Source organism: Myotis davidii, unplaced genomic scaffold (genome assembly GCF_000327345.1).
Source record: "Myotis davidii unplaced genomic scaffold, ASM32734v1 scaffold64, whole genome shotgun sequence".
Classification (NCBI taxonomy): Eukaryota; Metazoa; Chordata; class Mammalia; order Chiroptera; family Vespertilionidae; genus Myotis; species Myotis davidii.
Genome location: NW_006296226.1, coordinates 3,033,249 through 3,041,878, shown reverse-complemented (window position 1 = coordinate 3,041,878; position 8,630 = coordinate 3,033,249).

Sequence of the window (8,630 nt, the reverse complement as noted above, 5' to 3'; positions counted from 1 at the left end):
CAGCCGTGGGCAAACTACGGCCCGCGGGCCAGATTCGGCCCGTTGGAAGTGAATAAAACTAAAAAAAAAAAAACACCGTTCCCTTTTATGTAATGATGTTTACTTTGAATTTATATTAGTTCACACAAACACTCCATCCATGCTTTTGTTCCAGCCCTCCCGTCCAGTTTAAGAACCCATTGTGGCCCTAGAGTCAAAAAGTTTGCCCACCCCTGGAATAGACTCTGACCCCCCGCTGTCAGATGGTCTTCAGCCCCCGGAGCACCAGCCTCTGCAGCAGGCGATTCTCTGGTAAAGAAACGACTTTCCCAAGTTCTCCAGCCCCTGGCTTTGGCTTAGGTCTGCTATGTTCAGGCTCATCTCCACTCACAGTTCCCGTCACGATGTGCGTGGTACAGTTTGACACACCTGGATCCGCACCTACAGCTGGAGATTCAGCAACATCACCCCGATGGCTGCTTTCTCCCTTCACCTTCCGAGGAGCAGCTGTTTCTGGGTGCTGGTTACCGCCTGTCACAGCTGCGGGGCTTCTAGACAGCAGCCTCCCTCGGGCGGTCAGAGGCGCTTCGCTGGAGGGATGCATGCACGGCGCTGAGGGCTTGCCCCCCAGATAACGGCCACATCATCAGACGACGGTGCTCGTACACCTCACAGTTTCCCAAGTTCTGGTCTTACCAATGGGATCCATGTAAGTTGTTTTTCACAAGCTAGAGCCATTTTCCTCCTGAAACTAACTATGTACTGTGAAATCACAGGCTGTTTGGTATTTTGAGAAGACTCCGTGGATGCTTGGCCGAGACTGTTAGTAGTCCTCAGGCAAGGTGCTCCCATCCAGGGTGTGGGGTGAAGGGAAGGTACCCCTCTGGGAAGGGGGATGAAAGAAGAAAGATGAGTCCAAGGCAGCAGGCTCGGGGATGCAGTGCTCCTGCCTTCAGAAGTTAGGTGGTTGTGAGAATTAAGTGCGTTAGAATATGTGTGTGAGAGAACAAACAAGTGCGTTGGTCTATTCGTGGAAAACCCTGGGCACACCATACGTTCTCACGATCTCCCAGCAGACGTGGTTGCCTCTGCCGGGCAGTCTTTAGCCTCAGGGCCCTCGCCTGGGGCACCTCCGGCAGGACCCGGCCAGCTGGCGCTGCACAGATGCACAGCTCAGCACAGCCCTCAGGTGAACTCGTTCTCCCATTCATCAGAGTCATGACAATAATCAGGAGGAAGGCGGGATTTCTCAGTTATTACGTGGCTGTGGAACCACAGCTCCCACTAGAACCCCAGCACCGTGAGGGCGAGGATTGTTGCCTGCCTGCTCTCCACCATAACCCCAGTGCCTAGGGCAGTGGTTGGCGGGGACTCTGTACACTTCATCGAATGAATGGGTGGGTCCCCCCAGGGATATTGACCAGCGTTTCTGATGGTGAGATGGGAGCATTCTCCCTGTGGAGGGGATAGGACTCGCCGCTGAGTCAACTGAAAGAAGGGGAGCCTTTAAAATACCGCAGTCTGATGGGGTATTTTAATGGAAATCAATAAGTGAAAGGCATATAATTAATTTTATCATTTAGCTTCCATTGTAATTACTTATTGATCCAAGGCTGCTCATGGAGCACCTGGCAACAGTGAAAGAAAAACAGTAGCAGGTGTTTGGACTTAGTTCGTGTTTGCTAACTAATTAGATGAGGGTTTTGTGCTTGGAAAGCCTAAGCAGTGTGCGTTTGGCTCAAAGTTGAAAGTTGAAATCCAGGAGCTTCAGCCAACTCTGTTGATCTTTCTTGCTTCTGGGCTAGGAGGCCTCCTATCACGAAGACCTGTTATAACTGATCTTATTCACGGGAAGTCAATTTTGTTGTTTAAGCCTCAGCATTCTAATGAGGCCAGATTTTACACAGCAGAGAAGAGCATGGACTGGAGTCAGACTGCCATGGTTGGAATCGCAAGTTCACCATTGTCTAGCTGTGTGACCTTGAGAATGTTACTGAACCTCTCTGTGCTCCAGTTTCAAAATCTGTAAATGGGGATAACCATGGTATTTGATGATGATTATAATGATGGTATTTAATGATGGGTATAATTACTGGATTATAATGATGATTAAACAAAGAAACAATGTCTAAGACACAGAAAGTGCTATACAAGTGGGTTCTTAACCTTAAAAACACACTTTAATTTTCCATACTTTAGTTCCCTGTAAAGGCTTTGTTAGTTATTGACTATGCAATAATTTAGGCACACGATAGACGTTACAAACAGTTTCTATCAGGCTTATAGTCACACATGCCTACTGAAAATCGAAAATGCAACTCCCGAATAGAGGCTAGGTTGTGTTTGAGGATTGTTAGGTTGAGAGTATCAGCTAAGGTTTTGGGCAACATGCAAGAGAAATTCACTCAAAGCCACAAGGGCAGTGATGGCGAACCTTTTGAGCTCGGCGTGTCAGCATTTTGAAAAACCCTAACTTAACTCTGGTGCCGTGTCACATGTAGACATTTTTTGATATTTGCAACCATAGTAAAACAAAGACTTATATTTTTGATATTTATTTTATATATTTAAATGCCATTTAACAAAGAAAAATCAACCAAAAAAATGAGTTTGCGTGTCACCTCTGACACGCGTGTCATAGGTTCGCCATCACTGGACTAGGGGCAGAGGTGAGTGCAGAATCAAGCCTCAAAAAGGCAAAACAAGGCCCCTTTATGATAACGCCAGTGCTGTTTCCCTCTTGCTTCACTGCCCTGGAGCGCTGAATTCTTCTGAATTTGGCCTGAAGTCACATGCCTACCGTTGGGCTTAGGGATAAGGAGCAGCTGTGGTGGCTAGATGGCTAGTCCGACAGGATTACAGGGAATGGAGGAGAGAGAATTCTCCGAAGGACAAGCAGGGTGTTACTAACCAAAGAAGGGGGAGGGTTGCTAGGCAGATCAACGCCGTAGCTGTCCCCCCTCCCCTCAATGAAGAATGAAGGAGGGAAGGTAGTTTCTGAAATCCTATTTATGTTTGTGCCGTAGGCCTTTCCAGGAATTTACATACGTTTCTCTCCTCAGAGGGTTCTCTGAGAGGCTGGCTCGCCCCAGCACTCATGCAGAAAGAACGGCAATCTGGCAATAATGGTGAACTGCTTCCTCCCTGGCCCAGTGAAGCGAATCGCCAGTTACTTGTGTTGCATTCATGTAAACGCTAATCTTCGCCTCACAAATTTCATAACAGCCATAATTTCTAGTTTGATCAGAACACATTATGCTGAACTTTCAGAACTCCACAAACAGTAAGCTTACAAGGGTGGCTCCGCATTCATGAATTCTGTTTTCAGTTGGGTTGTTTTGGCTCCAAGTATAAGAACACCCAACCCTGTTGCCGAAACACAAACGGATCGGTGCAGGTACCTGGGCATCCAGATGTGCGAGAGGCACTGAGGCCTTAATCCAGTGGTTCCAGCTCTACTTCTCTGCAGTTACCTCGATGCTTTCTGACCTCATTGTCTCCCTCTGTTCTTCATCTCAGGCTGGAAGCAAAAAGCTGCAGAATATTCAGCCTCACGACGGCACAAAACAGCATCTGGGGGAAGGTGAGACCATTTTTCACTACAGACCTCAGGATAAGGTAAGTTCCTCTAGACTCCTCTAGCGAACTTTCCCCTCATCCCCTTGGCCCAGATTAAGTGACGTGCCCAAATCCTGAAACAACCCCTTGTGGCCAAGGAGATGCCATGTGCGAACTGGCTGAGACCTGGGTTCTTGAACCAGTCACTGGCAAAGAGAATGATATTACCGTGCCTGGCCCCTAGCCAATAGGAAGAAGCGTGTGTTACAGAGAAAACAGGGTAGTCAGCTTAGGGTAGTTAGTCAGGGTAGTTAGTTTTTTTCCCCTTCAATCACTGAAACACACTACTGCCTCATCCCCATGTCTGAGAAATTTAAGACATAGTAGAAGACAGAGGCCACTGATAACATGGACAACAGAGCACCATCAGCCTTCTGGCCTCTGTAGCCGCTGGAGCAGGGGCGTGTAACAGGAACTCCACGGGTCACACGTACTGTCTCAGCCAGGTTCCTTTGAGAACCCACGATGCAAAAAACCAGGAACCTCCTGGAAAATCCACGTGGGTGGCAGTGGTGGCTTGTTTCCAGGGATAGCAATGGCAGTGGCAATGGTACATTCAACGTAGGATTGCAAATGAAAATACAAAAGACCCAATTATGGTAAGTTCAAATTTCATATTAAAAAAACAAGTACTTGTTTAGTATTTGTTAGTATATGTCCCAAACATTGATTGCATGGGACATATTGCACTAAAAATTTAGACATTGTTTATTAATCATTTAAGTATTTTATCCGTCAATCCTCATCCAACGGCACCCAGTTTCCAGTGGCAGCAGAATGCTCAGTTGCAGTGGCAAAAGGGTCCTCACTAGACTGAGCTTGAGGCGTGTTTATGGTTGTGGTCCATCCTGCTACCACCCTTCCTGGCTCCCGCTCGGTTTCCAAGCCTAGTTCTACATCGTTACCAGGAATTCTGTGAGAATAAATCATACAGTGTAAGCTTTGGCTGTTGCAACTATGAACCCTAATCATGTAAATCTCAACATCCACTACAAAAGTTCGAACCTCTCCGTTAGCACTGATGTCAGCCTGAAACACAAAGAGGGAAAGGCACTTTTTTAAAATCTTCACCCAAAGATATGTTTTTCATTTTTAGAGAAAGGAAGGAAGAGAGAGAGAAACATTAATTGATTGCCTCCCATATGTGTCCTGACTGGGGATCGAACCTGCAACCTAGGTATGTCCCCTGACCAGGAATCAAACAGCAGCCTTTTGGTGTGTGGGACAACACTCCAACCAGCTGAGCCACCCAGCCAGGGCAGGAGGAAAGGCACCTTTTTAAAGCAGAAGTAGCATGGTGCTGTCAGTGAAATGCACCAGAATGGTACTGGACCTCAGTTCAGCAACCTCAGTACTTGAGTTCAGCAAAGAAAGAATTCAGAGCCAAGGAATTTAAACTGAAGGAGAAAGTTTATTTAGAAAGTCACAGAGGTAGGTAGAAGTAAGTCATCTGGGTTGTGTAGGCCCTTGGAGCTTAGGGGAGAAAGAGGCAGAGAGAACACCCGGGGGGGAAGGCAGGAGAGGGGGAAAGGCACTGATGTGCCCAAGAGAGAGAGAGGGCACCTGGGTTCTCCTCCCTGAGGACCACTTCTGCACTCTCTAAAGGCAGGGCTCTTACAGGAGGCCCTACAGAAGGGGCTCAATAGTAACTTCATCAGCTTTCCAGTCAGCTCTTTGTATTCAATATGTCTCTATTGAAATAAACCTATGTTTCTATGAAAATTGAAGCTTGTTTTTTTGCGGCCCACCTAAACTTAAACCTTGTTTATTTGGCCTGTGTTAGCCTTTGAGTTTGACATGCTTTAGCTAGAAGGTCAGGGTCATAGTCTCTGTTGATTGGTCAGCACTGGGATAGAGGGTCGTTGGTCATTGCATCTGGTCCTGATGTCAGCCATGGGGTCTCCCCACCTGGCCTTGCTGCTTTTCTGAGCCTGGAGCTGAAACACAACTGAGGCCTAGATGTTATCTCTAGTTTGACCAAAACTCCATCTCTTCGGTCAACAGATCAGAGGCTGTGTTCCTAAGATTATTTGATGCAGGTCAGACCTCATTGTCTTGAGGGCTTAATGCTTAAGGGAGTGGCCATGCAAAGGCTTGTATGGGACTCGCGTGAGGCTGTTCTCTGGCCCCCTTGTTCCTCCTCTAAGGGGGTGTCTACCACAGACCAGCAGCATGTTGGGGAGGAAAGGTCAGGGGAGGGTCTAAGCCACAAGATCATCGCCGTGAAAATTCAGGGAATCTAAACCACAGGACAAGTGATAAACTAGGAGGAAAAGCCACCCTGGGGGCGAGAGTCCTGATTTCCCAGTTTTGTCTGTTGCTAGGCACCTGAGGCTTTCTACCTGGTCACATTCCATGCCTGGCCTCTCATTCCCCCTCTGCTCATGCCTGTCTAGCTGGGCCTTAGAAGAACAGGGTTCTTTGCAAGCTCCTGCTTTGTTTATGGCTTAAGGAATTTCACCACAATGCCGCCTGCTTTAACTAACCTAAGTGTAACGTGGAAACAGTTCTGGAATGTTAGATGACTTAAAAATTAAGGGTTATAAAATTCTGGCATAGCCAAAACATTTTCCTTACTAAGAATTTTCCTTTCCTTTGGCCTATTCTCACTGATAAAACGAAATTCTTCTCATATATAATAATCTCACTATTATAAAGTTTGATCATATGAATATAATGAAAACCTGTAGCGTGAAAAACATCATAAATACTTTTGGGCTCCTAAATTATACTGTACTCCTGTTCACCTCATTTTCCCAGAATAATATATCTTCATGATTTGAATTCCCTTTGGCACTCAAAGGAAATTATTATTCAAAGGGAAATAATTGATGCTAATTTGCCAGTTGTCATTGGGTAGTCTAATGAAGCGATCTAATTAAGCTAATGGTTATAGACTAGAAACACTGCACTGTTTCTGCTTTGGATTGTGAAAGAAGCATCTTGGTTCTAGATCATGACATTTTTTTTTTAAATTTTTGTTTCATTGAATTCAGAGAGGACAGGAGAGGGAGAGATAGAAATATCAATGATGAGAGAGAATCATTGATCAGCTGCCTCCTGCATGCCCCACACTGGGGATCGAGTCCGCAACCTAGGCACGAGACACAATAGAACCTGAGTGGGGAATCCAACTGTGACCGCCTGGTTCATAGGTCAAAGCTCAACCACTGAGGCACTCCGGCTACCCTGCACACATGCCAGGGAATTAGTGGGTCTCTTGGGCTAACTGGCTCATTGAGTGATGATGAAGGTGGTTTGCTGAGGTTGAGCCTGGAGCTCATGAGCGGGACACAGCCTCTGCAGCCTTTTCCAGCTTCATTCCCTCACAGCTGGAATGGCTGGCACGGCTCTGGAAGCCAAATCTGAAGCAAAGTTCTCTTAACAATTGACATTTTCAAGCATGAACAGGCTACTAAAACATACAGGTAGTGGATTTTTTTTTTCCTGACACGGCATCCATTCCTCTTTTCTCACATACACTGATTTCCACACAGAAAAGTATTGCTCCTACACTGTGTGAGATTTAAGAGGGGAGAGTAAAGCAACGCCAGTCACCCTACTAAAGAAGCCAAGGTGTGTGTGTTGGGGAAAGCGGGAAGGTCCCTAAAGGCTCCTCCAGGATCCTACTTCTCGTTGTCCCGGCCTAATCAAAGTAGTAGAGCATGGGACCTAGGCCTGGTCCAATACGTGATCATGTTGACTAGTCCACTCAATAAGAGCCAATGAGACACAATAGAACCCAGGCTGGGAGTCCTGGGGAAAAACATTTTTGCACTTTTTCACTGGATTTGAAATGATGGGAAGGTTTAAAACTGCAGCAACCAAGCCCTTACCACAGCGAAAAGGCCTGCCTGAGAATAGTGCAACTCAGAGGATGGAGAACCAAAAGGCAAACCATACTTGACCTCCTTCATCAATCCATGCCTGACCTCCCCCTGGAATTGCCAACTTCCCTTTTCTGGATCAGTTTGGTTCCTGTCACTTGGAACAACAGAATTCTAACTGTTACAGTTTGTCTTCCTCCTTCCCCTGCAAGTGTGAGACTATCCAGAATCAAGAATGGTGACAGCTGAGCCTAGGACCAACACCTTTGACCTCTAGATCACCATTAGGCAGAGTCTTACCCAAGGTTTCCTGCTACATACCAAGCAGCTCCAGGCAAATCACCGCCCTTGGGTGTCTCTGTCTCTTCCCATCAAAGAAATGTCCCTACTTGGCTAGAGAACTGCATGGTCGTCGTAGGGACCACAATATGGAAGGAACTGATACAGAAAGCATGGGCTCCACTATCATTCCATTTGCAAGTAGCCTGGGAAGCTTAACCAAAAGAAGCAACTCTGGAACCACACTTTTTTTTGTTTCTGTTTGGCCTGAAGAGGGCAGAATTTCTTCCAAAATCAGAGAGTTTACAAGCACAAATTGCATTTTATTCATTCATTCATTCATTTTTATTTTTAGAGAGAGAGAGAGAGAGAGAGACAGACAGACAGACAGACAGACAGACAGACAAAGGAAAGAGAGAGAGAAATATCAATGTGAGAGCAAAACCTGGACTGGCTGCCTCCTGCACACCCCCAACCAGGGATGGAGCACACAACCCGGGCATGTGCCTTGACTGGGAAGCAAACCAGCAATCTTCTGATGTATGGGGCGACGCCTAACCAACTGACCCACACTGGCCAAGGACAAATTGCACTTCAATTCAGCTACCTTGCAGTTCATTTGTTTTGCTTCATATTTGACGGTCAAACCATAGTTTCCATTAAGAGCTCATGGCTGTTTTAGGTGAGAATGGAGAAAAGTTAAATATAATTATCTGTTTGAGACTTATGAAACAGAACTCTGCTCCAACTCAGGATTAAATGGAATGAAACTACTGGGGTCCAACCCCAGCAGGTCCAGGGGTCCCCAAAGGTGTGGACGGAGTCGGCAAAGAAGGAATGACACGGAGACAGCGTTCAGTTGATCAGCAGCCTTGCCAGGATCTCTAGCCACAATCTCCAGCCAAGTTCTGTGTCCATGTTCTCTTG